General features: G+C 45.1%; 1 protein-coding gene across 2 annotated transcripts in view; it reads left to right on the top strand.

The window, feature by feature from the left end:
* Positions 1-3,495: 3,495 nt before the first annotated feature.
* The window catches only part of PRNP (prion protein (Kanno blood group)), a 93,419-nt gene continuing 78,056 nt past the window's right edge, over positions 3,496-18,858 (top strand). The window contains exons 1-2 of one of the 2 annotated variants that reach the window (XR_015300921.1): positions 3,496-3,627; positions 5,480-5,790. The gene's annotated coding sequence lies outside the window, so the exon portion shown is untranslated. Of the gene's footprint in view, positions 3,628-5,479; positions 5,791-18,858 lie in introns of those variants that run through there. The other variant, XM_086943518.1, reaches the window with a different exon arrangement.

The following is an 18,858-nucleotide window of genomic DNA, read 5'->3' as shown; positions in this document are numbered from 1 at the left end:
TGGGCATTTTAGCACTGCTGTCAGTGTAAAGTGTGTGTGCTTTCTGTGGTAAACATGGTAAGATTGGTCTACACCTGTTTGGCATATTTAAGTTATCTGTCAGTCTCTTGTAAAGTGGTATCTCAGATACCCAGAGTGAGTAAATTAAAGGCTACTGTTGAGCTTGCAGAGCTGATTGTGCCACCCTCCCAAGTAGCCTTTTAAACCTGTCTCAGAACACTGCCATTGCAGGGCCTGTGTGTGCAGTGTTACTGCCACTGTGACGTGACACCTAAGTGTGTGCCACGTCTCTGACCCACCTTTTACTGCATGTCAGTCATCCCTAAGGTAGGCCCTAGCTAGCCCTATGGGAAGGGTGCATTGTAGGTAAAAGGTAGGACATGTACCTTAAGTCTGTGGCATGTCCTGGTAATGACAAACTGCCATTTTTGTTTCTCACTGCTGTGAGGCTACCCTCCCATAAGAATGCATTGGGATTCCATTATAAGTGCTTCAGTTGTAATTCCTGATATGAGGGGAGCAGTGTGGTCAAGTTTGGTTTGGTTGGAATAGTAATAATAAATGCTGCGCCATGGTGTGCGCGGATTTATTATCACTATTTTAGAAATGCCACTTTTAGAAGTTGGCATTTCTGTGTGCTATGTGTGTGCCTGCCTGATGTGTATTGCATTTATGGCTTTGGAGTGACAGGGGCTGGTGAGGTGTGTGTGGCTCCAGAGAGGGCAGGGTGAGTCAGCGCTAGGCTGAATAGGGGATCTGCATTTGGAGTAGTGGGAGGAGTGATCCTCTGACCCTGAATAGGTCTGTGCCTGCCTAGGTGAATGCTGGCTCCACCCCCCCAGTGAAGTGTCTGATGACCGAGCCTCCACCTGAAAAAGAGGAAGAGGAACCCTGTAAACAAAGTGCTCCAACACCCCCCAGAACCAGTTGGAACCAGATCCCCCCCAGCCCTGTGCCATGGCAGAACAAAGGATAATGTAGTATAAGTACTGGGGCTGTGACCCCAGGTGGGGTGCTTGTGCTACTTGGGGACTTGCTCCTGCTGGGCCCCAGGAGGAACAGGCCCGAGGGACTGCCTCCCTGCCGGGAGGACCTGTGAGCTGGCTTGCCTGGGCCCAGCCTTGTGCCCCTGAAAGTGTGGATTGAGCGCCTCGTGAGTGCTATATCTTCTCAAAGGACGGGAGGAAAGTGGGTGGCGTGCAGCGCTATGCTGCGTGAGGATTTAGAGTGAAGTCTGGCGTAGGGATTCCCCTTAGGTGCTGGAGGGAAAGTGGGAGCCCACCTCACATTTGTGCATCTAAAAGCGGGAGACTACCCCGTATTGGGTGTTCCTTGAGAGGCAGGAACCTACCCTGCATGCTAGTGCCTTCATTGGTACAGCAGGAGCCCACCCGCATTTTTCTTTGTACTAGAAGCCGCCGGAGGAGAGGAGTACCATAAGAACTGGAAGTCAGGCCGCTGCCTGGTTGTGGGGGGCCAAGGAGCTCCGATGTGCCAACCACGGCGTGGGAGAGACGGAGCCTCGTGATGGCTCTTCCTGACTCCCGCGGAAATCAGGCAACAGGTGAAGCCTGTTTGGAGGCGGGACCTCCCCCGTGTGGAGAAGGGGAAGCCCCGCACGCCAGCAGGCATGGAAAGGAAGCAGAGCGTGGGGATGGAGCTTGCGAGGCACATTGTCAGTGCCTTTTCTCAGTGTGCCTATCAGTGGAGGTGAGCCCCGCGGGCTCACCAGATGCCAGAGGAGCCCCAAGAGGAAGGGCTCGACTGGAGCCACAAGGGCCCCGAGCGACGACCGGCAGATCTCTTCTTGCCCGACGAGGAGTCTAAAGAGGAGTCCAGGTGAGTGGGGCTCAGCGAGGAAGCACAGTTGGTGCTCCCAGTTCATGGTGGATGCCTGTGTTTGATGCACTCAGCTGCACAGCAGGAGCACGGGCAGCTGCGACGTTGGGGCAATGGTGTTCGCACAGCTGAGCCGCTTGTGGGAGGGCAGCTGCAACACAGGGGCATTTTGTTTTCTTGGTGAGGAAGGGGTGAGACGCACTCCACACCCCCAGTAGATTGCGTACAGTGGTTTTTACTGCATTGGCAGCCAGAGGGCCACCTGGAAGGCCCTATAATTCAGAGCCCTAACATTTTGGACAAAGGGCATTTGAGCCCCAATGAAAGGCCAGTGGGCCTGGGGTCAGGTTTGGTACCTATGTGGGCAAGGAGGGCGCAAGGCCCTAAGGAAGGGTGGTGTATGCACCTGGGGAGTGTCCCTAAGGTGCCTCCTAATTGTAAGTTATGTGTAAATGTGTTTTATGCCTAATGTGATGCCTACAGAGGTTGCATAATGTGTTTATGCCTATAATGATTTGTGCATAATGTGTTTTCATGCCTACCGTGATGCAGACATAATGCATTTTTATGTTGCTAGATATAATGCAGAGGTCATTATTATACCAGTAGTTACTGGTTGTGTTTTATTTTTACTACTTGTGCTTGTGATGGTTCTGACGGCGGCACAATTGGCTCTGCCATGTATATAATCCTGTGAATATTGCCTAATGTTTTTGTGGTGTGCCTAGTGTGTTGCTGCTGTGTGTGTGTTGCGCAAAAGCTTTACACATCACCTCTGGGCTAAGCCTGACTGTTCGTGGCAAGCTACCAAAGGGGTGAGCAGGGGTTATCTTCAGCGTGTTACTTCCTTGCCCTGGCTAGAGTGGTGGTTTCTGCCTGGCTTAGACGCGTGCCCCAGCCAACCAGAAATCCCATTTCTAACAATATGTGTTGGCACTCATATTAAATTATACATGCATACATACATATGAATAATAATATTAGCATAGTTAATATGCCCAGCTCTTCAGATTGTTATGGAATTAACTATCAGTTTGAAATTCTACAGATGAATAAATTGTGACACATACTATGACTTACCTACATCCTTTCTAACAAAAAACGTGTTGTTTAGCTGTGAGATCATGTGACATCCTTAGTCGTTTCTCCCTCATGTTGAGAGTACTAGGTTCCGAGCCCTACCTCATGTTGAAATTAGCACGTTTCTTTTTTTCATTTCCAGAAAAATTGCAGAAACGATGACGCGAAATGCCTTCAATGGTTATATGCAATTGCGTATACATTGGAACGGAGTCTGTAATGTGCCTGAGAAACTGGCCAGCTTTCTAGCCTGTGTGTTGACATTTGCATCACATTTTCCGAGCAGCACTGTTTTTTTTTTCTTGAGCTAGCAGACCGAATCACAAGTTTACTGAGTCATGGTATAATGAACAGCGGATATTAACTAAAAGGCTGCATATAGTAGTATATAAAATATTTAGTCTATGAAGAAGATCGAATTTTGGCCGAAAAAACAGCCCATCTCTTGGGCTGTACCAATGTCAGCACAAGGGGCGTCAGATGCGCGTGCCTGCAGATGAGAGGTGCCAGGCGTGCCGACTGCTCCTCTTTTCGTCATTCCCTCTCAGGCACCCTCCCTCCCTCCACGAGCTACATCACAACCCCGCCCCCTCGGGTACAGAAGCTGTTTATTCATTAAGCCTCAGCATCGGAGGGAGGATTGCAGCTGTGTAAACTGTCCTACCCTCAGCTCTCGGTATCGCGGCACCTGAACGACTCTCCGCCTCGGTGAGTATCGTGATGTCTGTGGGGATATTTTCACTCTGTTGCCGAGAATGACGGGATTGTCTTCTTCACGTTCTTTTTTTTCGCTCCCTATGTTACCCTCCTTGTTTGTTCTGTTTGCATCGTATTTAAGTCCTTTGTATCTCGAGGGCTGAGACGTCACCAGACCCCGTGTGCGTTGATGTCGGTGTGTTTATTCTTTCTTCTGAAACTGGAGGTGGGCGAGCCACTGAAAGCTCGAGCCTGAAGTCTGGCTCTGGCTCAGCGCGAGGTGCATATAGATGGAACCTCGAGGCCATAATGAGCCGAGCTTTCATGTGGCTTCTGCCTGCCTTCCTCTACCTAGGATGTGGCCTTACGGTCAGAGCTACTGATTTTGGACCTGGGAAACCAAGAAGGCACAGCATTCTGGGTAAATCATTTATTCTACCCATCCCTCTAAACAATGCAAATAAATATAACCTTGGGTAATGATGTAACTGGTGCTCAAGTCAAGCGCCCCAATACCATTGGGTCGAGTTTGCACTACATTAAAAAAAATGCTGAAATATGCATTGAGAGATTAAAACAAAGTCTTAACATAAGGAAAGAGAAATAGACAGCCACTTACTGGCTGATTTGTATAAGTGAAACCAGAACACCTGGATCCATCACTGCTTTCAACCATACATTGAGTTATTTTAGAAAAATACTTTATTTCACCAAAACACTTATTTTCTAAATTAAAATCATATTAACGCACTTTCAAACATGTGAGCTCAGACTACAGGTTACACAAAACTAACAATTTTAATTAACTGCTTCTCAGAGCAGTGCCATAATGTACCCTGGTAGTGTCAAAGCTTCTACATATTAAAGACATATATATATCTTTTTTTTAATTTTTAAGAGATATTGCCATATTTTCATGGTGTTGTGTGATGTATATTTTCTGGGCTCGGCTCTGTTTCGGATGTTCTTGTTCATTTGTTGGCTCGTCCACCTCTGTCTTTAACATCTTGGTGTGTGTGGGGTGAAAAGAGAGAGGGCTTCCACGGTGGTGACAGAAATAGGTGTCCCTATTTGCATCACATTTAACAATGCCGATACACACACACATTCAATAATTATATATACGAGTCTCGGTTCTGGGTATTTGCGTGTTTATTCATTAAGTTGTTTTACATGCTGCCTCTGGATGCTATAAATGCGCACAGATGCAAAGAACGCGGATGGAATACAAAATATACAGTCGCAGCAAACAGTCAGTGCATTGTGCCTCCACAGTGCCCCTACAGAGAGCGGCTGCGAGCCTGCATCCGGGGGATAGATCGCTAGATGTAAACCGTGACCCCCGGATCTAAACAGGGAACCCATCAGCAGATTACGCATTACACAACATTTGTGGGAGATTACAGAAAATACTGGCAGATGTACGCAGATTCCTACCGCACTATGGGAGTAGCATAAGAGGCGACTCTCGGGCAGGTCTTATATACCTTGTTTATCAGCTCGGGTGATGCGCGAAAAATGCTCCATCTAGCTAAACACTTCATTGTATGCAGGTGTGGTGTTCCTTAGACCATCATTATACCCCTGCATACATGTCAGCGAGCACATACCATCATTTCTTTAGTGCATTTTTTTCACAATTTTAGGAAAAATCACTTTCCCCTTTCAGCTAATTTACTGCTTTAATTATGTTCTAGCATTGAGGTGACTTTTCGAAATTGTCGAGTCTCGATGTTGTGTTTCTGCTATTTGTATCCTGGGAAACTGGAGTATCGGGATTATGATTGGATAGTGAAATAAAACAAATTGATATTGTCTTCAAAATGATGTCTAACAAAATTTCCTGTTTGTCTCTGTGACCCAGGGCAGAACAAAAGCAACCAAGCCTGCCTTCTTCATATGCCACACACTGGAAGAACATAGAGAAATAACACCCCTGAAACCAGGATCCTGCCTACTGAGCTGACAGCGATAACATCCAAGTGTGGGTGTATGGTCTTTGCCTAGTCTTCGAAGAACCGCCTTTTATTCCTCCAGGAATTACCCTTAGCTGTCTACCAACTTATGTGAGGTGAGGACCAACACTTGGAGAGCTACAGAGTCAGCCGTCCAGGGCCCCACCCTTTGTGTCACACTACAGGCTGGTCCAGTACTGAGGAATATCTGTTGACACAGGTAAGTGGATGAATGGAGGATTTATTATCGATAGTCTAATGGTGACACTATAAACAATTGTGATACATAACAGTAATACATCATTGAAGTCTGTGGGGCCTCCCCAGGTGGTTAACAATATCCCTAATATTGATTTTAAACTATAACAAATACCCGAGACAGGTCACAAAAAGACTGCTACATTTGATAGCCCATTGGCAAGTTCACGGGCCAAACGTCTGTTTAAGATGCATATGGTGATGCACAGGTATGTATGTTCTTTTAGCCACTTTGGTAAGCTGGACTGTTTGCATTATCTGGCATCACACAGATCTTTCTTGAGCACATACCTAGGAAGGCGACCAGCTAGTCTGCATTTTGAGACCCAGCCCTTATCATTGGTTCATAAAGAAAGCTATGAATGCCCTTTCTGCCCAGGTCCCAGATGACTACATGTACAGAGGACACCATTTCCCTCCTGGGATTTCAGTTAACAACGTGTTGTATTGTGGGAGTTATAGTCTTGGGTCATTTGAGCTAAACCAATTGGTCTGGCACACCTGAAAAGATTGCTTTCTAAAAGGAAACCCAGGGCAAAGAACATAGTGTTCCTGATGGCATGGAGTCATCTGGGAACGTTACCAAAATGCTAACCCAAAACTTCACTGAAAGTCAAGTACCTGCCTTGCCTGATATTTGGAAGGTGGTGGCGGAGAGGAGCCAACGCTTCAGGCCTTGGAACAAGAACCGGAAGAGGCATGTGGAAATAGCCACGCTCATTCTTCCTAAGAATTCATTGCATGAGTTTAATCGAAGTGATGGGTTAAGTACCTACTATTTGATACAATTTGGTTTGATTTGGATTTGGTGCCTGAGTAGGAGGCCTTATTGTTTTTTAGCATAGCCCAGGGAAGTTTGCCCACCCTAGGTTTTCATGTGCCATAAAATGGTGTTTTCATCGAAATGAAGCCTTACCACCATTAACAGTGACACAGTTATGCTTGTATGAAACCACCCCTGATTTTACCATCCAATTAAATCCACAGTACCGCCAGGTAAAGGTGGCAAGCCTCGCCCTGTCTTCTCCGTTCCTGTCCACTCTAGATTATGCCTTCTACATCTTGGGCCTCAGGCGATGACTCTTCGTTATCAGGCTGTTGAGCATAGTCTCACGAGACAAGAGTTTGTCTCCGGCCCAGCATTAGTGGCCATGTTTTACATCTGGTCGGCCTAGAACCCTTGTATAAACTGGACATGGCACTCCGACAAGGCAGGGTGCAACCAAAACCTGTTGTCTGCTTGGCCCTGACAACACGGTGTGCTGGGCCAGCACTTCATCAGGCAGCACTCTTCCGTGATCCCCAAAGGCTACCACTTTAATCATACCACACCCTGGTAGAAATTAGTAGCGTGAGGGCAGTAGGTAATGCTAAATCCAGGAAGTGAAGAGAACCTAATGTAACTTTAAGGAAGCGAGGGAACGAGGTGTGGGAACGGTTTATAAAGTCCTTTCGGATGCTGGTGGGGTTGTGGGATGGGGTTTATGGTGCCCAAAGCTCTCCATAGGTGCTAATAGGAGGCATGCTGTATGCCCCGCCTTCAATCCATGCGCGCATCTTTAATTCATGCCAGACACACGCTGTCCCTTTGTCTCTTGCAGGTTCCTGCTTGTTCCCTTTGTGACTGTTTTACCTTTTTTTTCTTTCTACTTCTTACGCTTGTGTCCTCCCCCCACCACCACCTGGCCCTCTCGCCCTCCACTCCCTCCCCCTCTCCCTCAATGTCTGACGAAGAAACATAAGTCCCGGTCCCCAAAAATGAGTCCCCACTGGCAACCACCGGTCCAAATTAAGCACTGTTGTGGTGAGACTTGGGTGACAGGGGGATACCTTGCCTCTTGGGCAGCTCTCCATGTTTAAACGGAACCCTTTAATCTAAATGATTGTACTTTGCATTGTTCATACTTTATCCTTGCTGAATCATCCCAGCTTCCTGATTCGTTTTTCTCCCGCAATCCTTCAAGGTTTTAGTTTAACTGTGCATGAATTAAAATTGTCTCTCAAATTCAGGACAAAAGGTTTCTGCTTTAAGCATTGTTATTGGGGAGCTTCAGAAAACGAACATCCCTTTTAATGGCACTTTGCCACCACTAGGTTGAACAAAGATTATAAATAATAAATATCGCTATTATCCACATCAGTAGCACTTTATACCTTCAAGGAAGAAAGGTTGTATTAGCTTCTCAGGACACCGAAAATGCTATCTGCTAGGTACTCACAGATCGGTAACACGTATTTCCTAGAAACTGCATTTACATTAAATATATTATGAGCTGAATTTTTATAACAAAGGACCTTACAGCTTCTAATTCATTTACATGCTGACCTCATGCTCTTTTTGTCCCCCTTTATCACCAAACTGTACTTTACCTTTGTTTAACTTTGAAAATGGTCAGGCATAAACACCCACCTAAAACTGGGCAAGCGAAACGAGCAGGCCTGCCCACACAGAGGAATTTCTTTCAAGGTGAACATTTTGAAAAAATAAAGCCAAATCATGCATTTCACAGTTCATTTTCTTCATAAATTGGATACAAATTCATAGATGGTTTTGCCATGTAAACCCGAGTCTTCCCAGCGGTGTTCATCGGTGTTTCGATCGCTAGGCCCACCAAACAATGAAATGAAAACATTGAGGGGAATGCGCAGTTTTATGTCCAAATTGATTGGATTAAAATTGATATGTTTTACAGGCGTTTCAGAAATCTGCATATTCAGTTTTTGTTTTTATGTGTGTGTGTGTGTGGGCGCATGTGTATATATACATACATATATATATATATATATATATATATATATATATATATATATATATATATATATATATTACCTACTGGCGATAGCCAGTAGGTATATATAGGTAGGACCTAGCTACCAAAGGAAATCCGCAACATTCTATTGGGAATAACGTTGGCGCCGGTTGAGGAATTTGCGTGTAATTTTCCAAAATTTGGGGGGATTCGTCAAGCGGGGGCCGAGAAAAAAGGGGGGTCCCAAAACGTGTTTTCCCCATGTTAATTTCCATAGGACTAATAGACAAGGCTACAGCCCGAACCGCTGAACGGAATTACACCAAACTTTGCAAAATTGTAGCGACTGGTACGCAGAAGTGCCTTTTCTATATTTGGTAAAAATTGCTCCATTGGTTTTTACGAAAATTAGGTTAAAAAACACATATATATCTATATGCGCGCTTCCAGCGCTTACCGGTACGAGTACCGGGGAGCGAACCCGGCGCGACACGGAAGTGCGCGAGCGGAAAGCTGATTGGATCTCGGGTGTCTGTGAATATTCCAAACGGTCCGGAGAGTCCACCATCTTGTGTCTCAGTAGAACCGAGACACAAGAGGTGAAAAACAAAAGGGGAAAACTATAAAAGGGGGCACGGTAGAGACCCCCTGACCCCCTAGGTCTTATCAGGGGGGCCTAGGAGGACCCCAAAGGTAAAAAAAACAAATATATTTTTTTTGAAAATTTCGCGGAGTACGCGCTGGGTGCGATGCCATGTACGCGTACCCTGAGCGTACCATGGGGAAAAACCAAAAACAATTTTTGGGCCCCCTGAGCAGGCCTAGGGGGTCAGGGTGCTTCTACCCTGCCCCCTTTGCGTGTTTTGCACCTTTGTTTCACTGCTTTCTTGTGCCTTGGTTCTACCGAGGCACACGATGGCTGCCAACACTTCCTGGTTTGGAGTGTTGACAGACAGTGGCAGCCAATCAGCATGCCTTTCGCAGAAAAGCATATTATTTGAACAAAACAAGGGAACGCAGGGCGCAATATGCTAAGGACCTTGGGTAGATACTTATTTTCACAAACAGTGGTCCTTAGACAAGAGAGAGAATGTGAAGAGAATAAATATAGACTAAATAGGACTATATTTTTAAGAAATGTCCAGCCGGACAATTTAATATCTTGATAAAAATGTTCACAAAGAAATAAGACAGAGTGTGATGAACGTGGGACACCAGCCGATGTCCGACTAACACACTGGAGGGACACAAACAGAACGGAAAAGTAGTAGGCAAAATCGGGTCATCTGAATATCATAAATCATAAACAGATAATCCACAATATACAAATGTGCATGAACAATTAATGTCAACTATGCATTTAGTGCATACAGGTCGACGACGTTTCGAACCATACACAATATCGGTTCATCCTCAGGACAGAAAATCATTGCCTAAAGAAATAACAATTTCAGTTGAACCCACTGTGTGGGAATCAATATGCCATACAATAACAAGGAAAATAAAAGGGAAAAAGGGGAAGACATAAAAAAGATAAAAACATGTCAGTTAATCAGACCCTTATCACAACTATATATGCTGTGCAAGACTCATACCATGCCGAGGTGACGACGGCGACGGAGTACGGTGCATGCTGCGTACATGCAGTGAGCTTAGAGTAGTCGGAGCGAGGTGGGTGCATTTAGCGTGGCACAACATCCAGAAAGAGGCTCAGACTGGCGATTTTATGAGAAAAGGGGTGAACCGTGTCGCTATAGTGAGGTCATTCAGATATAAAAGGTCGGTTTGTGTCAAATAAGGCAGGCCACGGGTGATGGGCTCTGAAGGAGTGCAGAGGTGTGGGAAAGTGAGCAATTAGTCTAGGGGGCCCCCTGCTACCGTCCCCTTAGACCACTGTTTGTGAAAATTAATATTTCGCAGGAAAGCAGCATGCTAATTGGCTGTCAACACTTCTAACCAGGAAGTGTTGGCATTCATCTTGTGCTAGGTAGACCGAGGCACAAAAGAAGTAGAAAAACAAACCTGTAGAATGCAAACAAGGGGCAGGGTAGAAACAACCTGACCCCCTAGGGCTGCTCAGGTGGTCCCACAAGGATATTAACATATTTAAACGTTATCCGCTAATAGAATTAGCATTTAAAAAACCTTGCGAATTCACTGAAAAAACCATAGGTTTCAGGCCTTATATAGTTAGGAATTAGCATAAAAAACCTTTGAAATTCACTGAAAAAACCATAGGTTACAGGCCTTATGTAGTTAGGAATTAGCATTTAAAAAACCTTGGAAATTCACTTAAAAAACCATAGGTTTCAGGCCTTATATAGTTAGGAATTAGCATTAAAAAAACCTTTGAAATTCACTAAAAAAACTATAAGTTTTAGGGGTGTTATAGTTAGCTGGACATTTCACTCATACAAAACCATTGAAATTGCTCCTATATAGTTAGTTGTACTAACTATATTTCGCGCACCCCCAATGCACTGCTGATGATGTCACATATTAGATCATTCATGACATGGTCAGTGACATCACTGATGACATCTCAAATGACATCACTGATGACATCACTGATGACATCATCCAGTGAATGTGGTTTGCTTCGTTATTTAAATATGCATTATATATATAGCAATTTGCATTGAAGAATGAGTGGATATATATAAATAAATATTTGGATGGAGGATTTATACCCATGTATCATCATCAGATACCAGGTTCTCCACCTTACAAAATGGATTTAAATAACAATTATCCCTAAAATGTGACAATCATGCCAAGTACTCCAGAAATGCGTCCTAAATGGGCACCATTTTGCAAGAGCTATTGCCATTGATAGTCAAAATATACCAGGAGTGGACACCAATGTTGCACTATTCCATGCAGGGCAAGATTTATATCTGTGGTGGGACCCACCCTGCAAGAAATTACCAGAGTATGCCAAGAACGACCACCATTATGTGAGGGCTCAATTCATGTGGTAATTTATCCTAGGTTTCACGGATTCCATGAATTACTTCCAGGAAACTGGAGATATCCTTTAGTACTCAAGGCCTTATTCTGATGCGGTTTGGACCACAACCGACTGCTTGTCGGTTGCGGTCCTAACTGCATCTACTGCTGTGATCTGATCGACGCATTACGATGCGTGCGGTCGGAGGGACAGACCTCCGACAGCTCATGGACCCTGTCCCTCATGGAGCCCGTCGGTCAGCCGGAAACTCACCATAATCCCTTAAGGATGGAGTCTCTGCAGTTGGGATTATGATGTCGGTTTCTGACTGCCTTTCCATGTCGGGCTTTCTGACATGGAAAGCTTGACGGAAAGCGACAATGGGGGGCCCTAGCAGAGCCACTTTCCCCCCTGGCCCTCTGCATCTGTGCCTAAGGTGCCTGCCACACAGTGCAGGGATGTTCACAAACTCCCATTGTGAAATGGGAGTTTCCAACCGCATTATGTGCGGGCAGATCGTAATTCGGTGTCCGGAACCGCCAACCTATGGTCGGGCGGATCCTCCACCACAACGGTGTTGGTTGGAGGCAACTCCGATCAACATCGTAATACGGCCCCCAGTATCACTTGCACCATGGGACCTGCATCATAAATCCAGTTACCAGGCAGCTTCTAGTAAACCGTATTGCGGACGTGAGTCCAAGAAGTACATTACTTGCGTGGGCGATAATGCAGAGCTTCCTGTGGTGCAGCTGTGTATGCCAGTGCCAGGCACACGTCTAGGTGTCGTATGATCACGTATTCTATAGGTCAATGTCTTTGTTTAGCAGGAGTGCTGTGACGGGCTCTTGTGCCCCTTAATGAATGAGCAGGACAGTCCTTGTGTGGAAATTCTGCATCCACTTTGAATAGCGGCATTGTGTCCGTGTGAGTGGGTTGCCAGTTGTATATCTTTGAGCTTTGTTGACATGACAACTAGTTCTACACAGGGCATGCTGAAAGCGAGGAATGTGTGGTATTTTGGAACACAACTCACCAGTTGTTATGACTGGAGGGAGAGTAATGTGTTGTTTTATTTTCCTTTTTATATAGTATTTTGCCAACTAGTGTTGCAACTGTGCTTGCAGCATGCAAGTGTCTATAAAAACAAAAGGCAGGGTTACACTTTACTTCAAGCACACAGTGCAGGGTCATCACATGCAGGTGCTTTTATCAAATGCCCAGTATTATGGGTGCTGAAAGTTAAAAGCCTTTCATGGCATCGGGAGTTTTTCAGACCCTGCGACTGCGCCCATTGCTCCACCATCATGAGGAGCATTAGCGCATTGTGGGGCAGTGTGTTAACTTAAGGTACATGGTCATAGTGTGAGGAGAATAGGCCCCAAACTGAACTGTGTGCCCCAATCTCCTCATGCAGTCCATCCAGTGTCTTGATTGCCTGACACTCTACATCCTTGTGCTCAAATGGACTTGCCGTGATAGGCATGTGCGTCTATCCGTCAGGCTTCCATTTTTGGGTGGGAATGTTTCTTTTTTCGCTATTGGAAACGTAACACGGTGAGGGAAGGAGTTAATCTGTGGGCGGAGTTCGGAAGGTTCCCGGCCGCCATGAGCACATGCCCACTGTGATTTATGACAGCTGGGAGCCGTGATGAGTATGGGAGCACCACGCCCAGACCTGCCCCCCTCATACCAATGCAGAATTTGCCCTGCGGCAAAGGGGTTAAGATGGCAGTGTCGTGTAGGTACCCTCGTTCCACTATTTGCACTTTTGTGGCACTATGTCAGTTTAATTTCCTGATCCCTGCATCGCCTGCCCTTTTGGCTTTGTAGTGCTTTGTGTGTTGTGACTGATGTCGCTTTGTAGTTTTTCCCTGTGTCCCCATAGTCGTATGACCCCAATGGCATTTACATGAATGAGTTTCTACAGCCCTGGAATAGACAAGGTTAGATAGCCCAATGGGTTGAGCCTGTGCTGCATGGAACTGTGTATGTCTTGAGGGTTAAAGATTTTGAAGCCTGGCAGGACTCGATTAGTCATTTATCCTTCCCGGGGCAACAACTTGTATCACAGAGTAGTATTGTAAACATTGGTTAAGAAAAAAGGGACGATTCACTTTGTGGCATGAGCTTTATAAGAAAAAGTTACTTACCTGTATCATTAGTTCTCAAGAGAGGATAACGCCACTGAATAACAAGCATTTGCAATGCAATAGGTCTCGCATTAGGAACTTTTGAGCTATTGGTATTGTAAATGACAAATATTTTATTTATGTTTTGTTTTTGTAAATAGGGAAATTAATAGCTTTGTCATTTACAATGCCAATAGTTATAACTTTTGCAAATGTGACACCTATAGCATTTGTAATGCAATATGTGTTGTATTTACGTGACTTAGATGCATTGATATTACAAATAACAATGGCTTTGAATTTTATTTTCAATAATTAATACTTAAATAAAAGTTATTGCAATTTATAATGGCAATAGCTTAAAGTTTTGTAAATAACTTTTCTGGAGATTATCTTCAGTGGATTTTATTGTGACGAAAATCCAAGAACAGAAGTGAAATATTAACATCTTTTTGTTACATTTGTAATAAAGCTCAAAACATTGAGAGAACATATTTGAACCAGGTGTTGTTGAATGGTTGCACAGATTGATGCTGTGGTGGCGCTGAGTGATGTTGTGATGGCTAATGAGTGATGCTGTGGCGTTCAGCGATGCTGTGGTAGCGCATAGTGATGTTGTGGTGCCCCTGAGTGATGCTGTGGTGGTGCGGACTGATGCTGTATGCTATACTATGTTTCGTTTTGCTATCCTATGTTTGTTTTGTTATGCTATGCTATGTTTTGCTATCCTATGCTTTGATTTGTTATGCTATGCTGTGTTTTGTTATGCTATGCTATGTTTTGTTATGCTATGCTATGCTTTGTTATGTTATGCTATGTTTTGTTGTGTTTTATTATGCTATGCTTTGTTTTGCTTTATTATGCTATGCTTTGTTTTGCTATGCTATGCTATGTTTTGTTTTGCTATGCTATGTTTTGCTATGCTATTATGTTTTGTTTTGCTATGCTATGTTTTGTTGTGTTTTGCTATGTTTTGTCATGCTATGTGTTGTTGTGTTTTGTTATGCTATGTTTTGTTATGTTATGTTATGCTATGTTTTGTTATGCTATGTTTTTTTATGCTATGTAATGATTAGTTTTGCTATCCTATGCTTTGTTTTGTTATGCTATGTTTTGTTGTGTTTTGTTATGCTATGCTATGCTATGTTTTATTGTGTTTTGCTATGCTATGCTTTGTTATACTATGCTATGTTTTGTTATGCTATGTTATGTTTTATTGTGTTTTATTATGCTATGCTTTGGTTTGCTATGCTATGTTTTGTTATGCTGTTTTGTTATGCCATGCTATGCTTTGTTATGCTATGTTTTGTTATTCTATGCTCAGCTTTGTTTTGTTATGCTATGCTATGTTGTGTTTTGTTATGCTATGCTACGTTTTGTTGTGTTTTGTTATGCTATGCTATGTTTTGCTATGATTTGCAATGCTATGTTTTGTTATGTATGCTATGTTTTGTTGTGTTTTGTTAAGCTATAATGTGTCTTGTTGTGTTTTGCTATGTTTTGTTTTGCTATGTTTTGTTATGCTATGTTTTGTTTTATGTTATGTTATGCTATGTTTTGTTATGTTATGCTATGTTTTGTTCTGCTATGTTTTGCTGTGTTTTGTTATGCTATGCTATGTTTTGTTCTACTATGCTATGTTTTGTTTTGCTATGGTTTGTTATGTTATGCTATGCTTTGTTTTGTGATGCTATGCTATGTTTTGTTGGGTTTTGTTATTTAGGCTATGCTATGTTGTGTTTTGCTATGCTATGTTTTGTTTTGTTATGCTATGTTTTGTTTTGCTATCCAATGCTTTGTTTTGTTATGTTATGCTATGTTTTGTTATGCTATGCTGGCGAGGGTGTGTGAGTGTGTGTGAGGGTGAGGGGGTGTGTGGGTGGGGGGGGGTGTGAGGGTGAGAGGGGGTGAGGGGGTGTGAGGGTGAGGGTGTGTGAGGGTGAGGGTGTGTGAGGGTGAGGGTGTGAGGGTGAGTGAGGGTGTGTGAGGGTGAGAGGGTGTGTGAGGGTGAGGGTGTGTGAGGGTGAGGGGGTGTGAGGGTGAGGGGATGTGAGGGTGAGTGAGGGTGTGCGAGGGTGAGAGGGTGAGGGTGAGTAAGGGTGTGTGAGGGTGAGTGAGGGTGTGTGAGGGTGTTTGAGGGTGAGGGTGTGTGACGGTGAGGGTGTGTGACAGTGATGGGGTGTGAGGGTGTGAAGGTGAGGGTGTGTGAGGGTGAGGGTGTGTGATGGTGAGGGTGTGTGAGGTGGTGTGAGGGTGAGGGGGTGTTAGGGTGAGGGGTTTGAGGGTGTGAGGGTGAGTGAGGGTGTGTGAGGATGTGTTAGGGTGAGGGTGTGTGTGAGGGGTGCGAGGGTGTGGGATGTGAGGGTAAGGAGGTGTGAGGGGGTGTGTGGGTGTGTGAGGTGGAGGGTGTGTGGGTGTGAGGGTGAGGGGGTGTGAAAGTGAGGGTGTGAGGGTGAGGGGGTGTGGGGGTGTGAGGGTGTGTGGGGTGTGAGGGTGAGGGGGTATGAGGGTGAGGGGGTGTGAAAGTGAGGGTGTGAGGGTGAAGGGGTGTGGGGGTGTTAGGGGGTGTGGGGGTTGAGGGGTGAGGGTGAGGGGGTGTGAGGGTGAGGAGGTGTGTGAGGGTGAGGGGGTGTGAAGGTGAGGGTGAGGGGGTGGGGGTGAGAGGGTTGTGAGGGTGAGCGGGTGAGGGTGTGAGGGTGAGGGTGTGAGGGTGTGTGAGGGTGGGTAAGGGTGTGAGGGTGAGTGAGGGTGTGTGAGGGTGTGTGACGGTGAGAGGGTGTGAGGGTGTGTGAGGATGAGGAGGTGTGAGGGTGAGGGTCCGAAGTAAATGGTGGCAGGGCAGACATCATAAGACAGAGAGAAGAGACTACGTGGTGACTGCGTTGGCCAGTTTCAGAATCAGGAGGGGCAGAATCAGCACAGTCTGCGAGGCATCAACGTGTCTAGAGGCAAAGCATAGCGGATGTAGCATTGCAGCTAGCAAGTCGAGTGTTTTCAAGCTGAGTGTCCCTAGAGAGATGGCAACACAGCAACGTCATTTTAGGAGCAAGGCTACTGTAAACAAGCATGGTAGGCTTTCACTTTCGTTCAGAAAAAAAATGAGAAAGGTGCAGAGTACGCCGAACAAAACACGGCTTCCCCGCAAAATGGTTGCAAAAAAAACCGAGCTCTCGGCATTGCTGTGGCGGGGGGATGGGGGAGGGGGAGCGCATTCCTTTGAAGTCTGATGCCAAGGCTCAGACAAATGGTGGTGTGTCTCGTGGCTGGCTCTGTGCACGCGCATAGCTGACATGAACTGTACGTGATCCGCAGTTTGGTAGACTTTTTGAACCGCTTACTATAAATCTCGCCGATTTATCCCTGCGGGAAATAATAGGCGAGACCTAAAAATCATGGTGTAATTTGAGGCTTGAAGACATTTTACACTTGTTTCTTTAGTTTTTAAATTCCCTTTCCTCTATTTCCACTCTTTAATATTATATTTGAAGCCAAACAATAAAGAAAGCAAAATTAATTCAATGAGTGTACACCCTAGAGAACTGATGGCCAGATGTGACTTTCCCATTCGCAAACCACAGAGGTGCAATTTACGAACCAACTTCAGTGTCAACACCAACGCTGTGTAGTCTTAATTCCACCTCATGCCTATTTAATCCATCACCTGGCATTACCTGCCTCTTTATCTCATTATTGCAGGTTCTTTTTCTTCCCTGCTTTCTATTTTGTCGCTGTTATTAAGTCTTTCTCTACCTTCTTCACCCTCCTTGGTGTTTTTCTCTATCTTGCTCTGAATCAAAGTCTGATGTGGAAGAATAAGTGCCGGTCCCCAAGACTGAGTGCTGGTGGTCCCCACCTGCAACCATGAGTTCAAATGAATCACTGCTGGTTGGTAAATATTAATTAGGTAGGTCACAATTTGCGACGCCCTGTGATTGCTTGCCACCCACACAATGGAGCAGACTCCCATCCCTGCATTCATTTCCCGAAATGTGAAAAGCAGCCTCTGTCCACTACAGGCAGAGGTGCTGCTTACAAAAATGTTTCCCATTTTGAAGGACATTGGGTGAAGCAGGTAGTGGTCCTCTGAATAAGGCCTTAATTTGAGCCGGTGGTTTCCGGTGCTCAGCACTGGCACTTTATCACCAACACCGGCGCTTTTCACAAACGTAGAGATTGCGTGATTTGCCCAGAATCACAGGCTGTTGAACCAACGTCGAGACTCAAACCTGGTTCCCCAGCTCTGAAATTAGCAGTACTGGCCATTATGCCACATCCTATTCCCACTTTCCTGACTAGCAATTCCTTCTGTTTTAGGCAGTGCTAACAGGAGAAATGGGCTGGTGCAAGTGCCTCCTGATGAGAGCCCTGGCACTTATTATTTTTTCAAATTAACCACTGCCCTGGACAATTGCCAGCTTCCCCTGAGGGTGCCAAAATTCCCTTTAGCGAATCAATTTCCAACCCAACGTGGGATCAGTAACTCTTTAATGGTTTGCAACTGCAGTTTCAGACACAAATCATTGATATTTTCCTATCTGAGTCAGAAATAGGAAGGGGTTAACCCATTCACCCTCCCCAACCTGTTTGACGAATCAGACAGATCATAAAAGCCCATTAACTAGTCGGAAAATATATTTTTATACATGTCTTTATTTTATTTGACATGAGGAACTTACTCTTGAGCAAATGCTTCCCACCAATTTTAGATCTCGGCTAGCGTAGGCTGCGCACATGCGCAGTTTCGCTGGTGAGATTTTATGTTTTTGGGTAGCTTTCACTAGCGGGGGTTAAGCCCCACCCCTCTTTTCCATTGGCTGGCGTCACTGTTTACGCTAAACGGTGGCCAGCCATTGGAAAAGAGCTTCCAGTGATGTACAGTTTTCTCTTTTAGAGCCGTCCCACTTGGACTGGCTGATCTGACTTCCTGCTGGCGTAAAAGGTTTGTTATCTTTATGGAGCAAAACAGATGGCCCCATAAAGAAGATAATAAACCTTTTACGCTAGCAGGAAGTCAGGCCAAGTGGGACAGCAGAAAAACAGATAACTCGGCGTCATGGCGAGCGCTTCTTCTGCTTCTAGGACTTCTAGTTCCTAGAAGCCTTTGGGTGGACGTGCTCGCTTAAAAATAAATTACACAATTATCTGTTTGCGGTTCTTGGCTGTAAAGGGCCGCGCCCTCGTATGTCACACTGTGTTTA

The sequence above is a fragment of the Lissotriton vulgaris genome, chromosome 11 (assembly GCF_964263255.1).
Source record: "Lissotriton vulgaris chromosome 11, aLisVul1.2, whole genome shotgun sequence".
NCBI classification, from domain to species: domain Eukaryota; kingdom Metazoa; phylum Chordata; class Amphibia; order Caudata; family Salamandridae; genus Lissotriton; species Lissotriton vulgaris.
The sequence above is the reverse complement of the archived record's forward strand: the minus strand, read 5'-3'. Positions and strand labels throughout refer to the sequence as shown.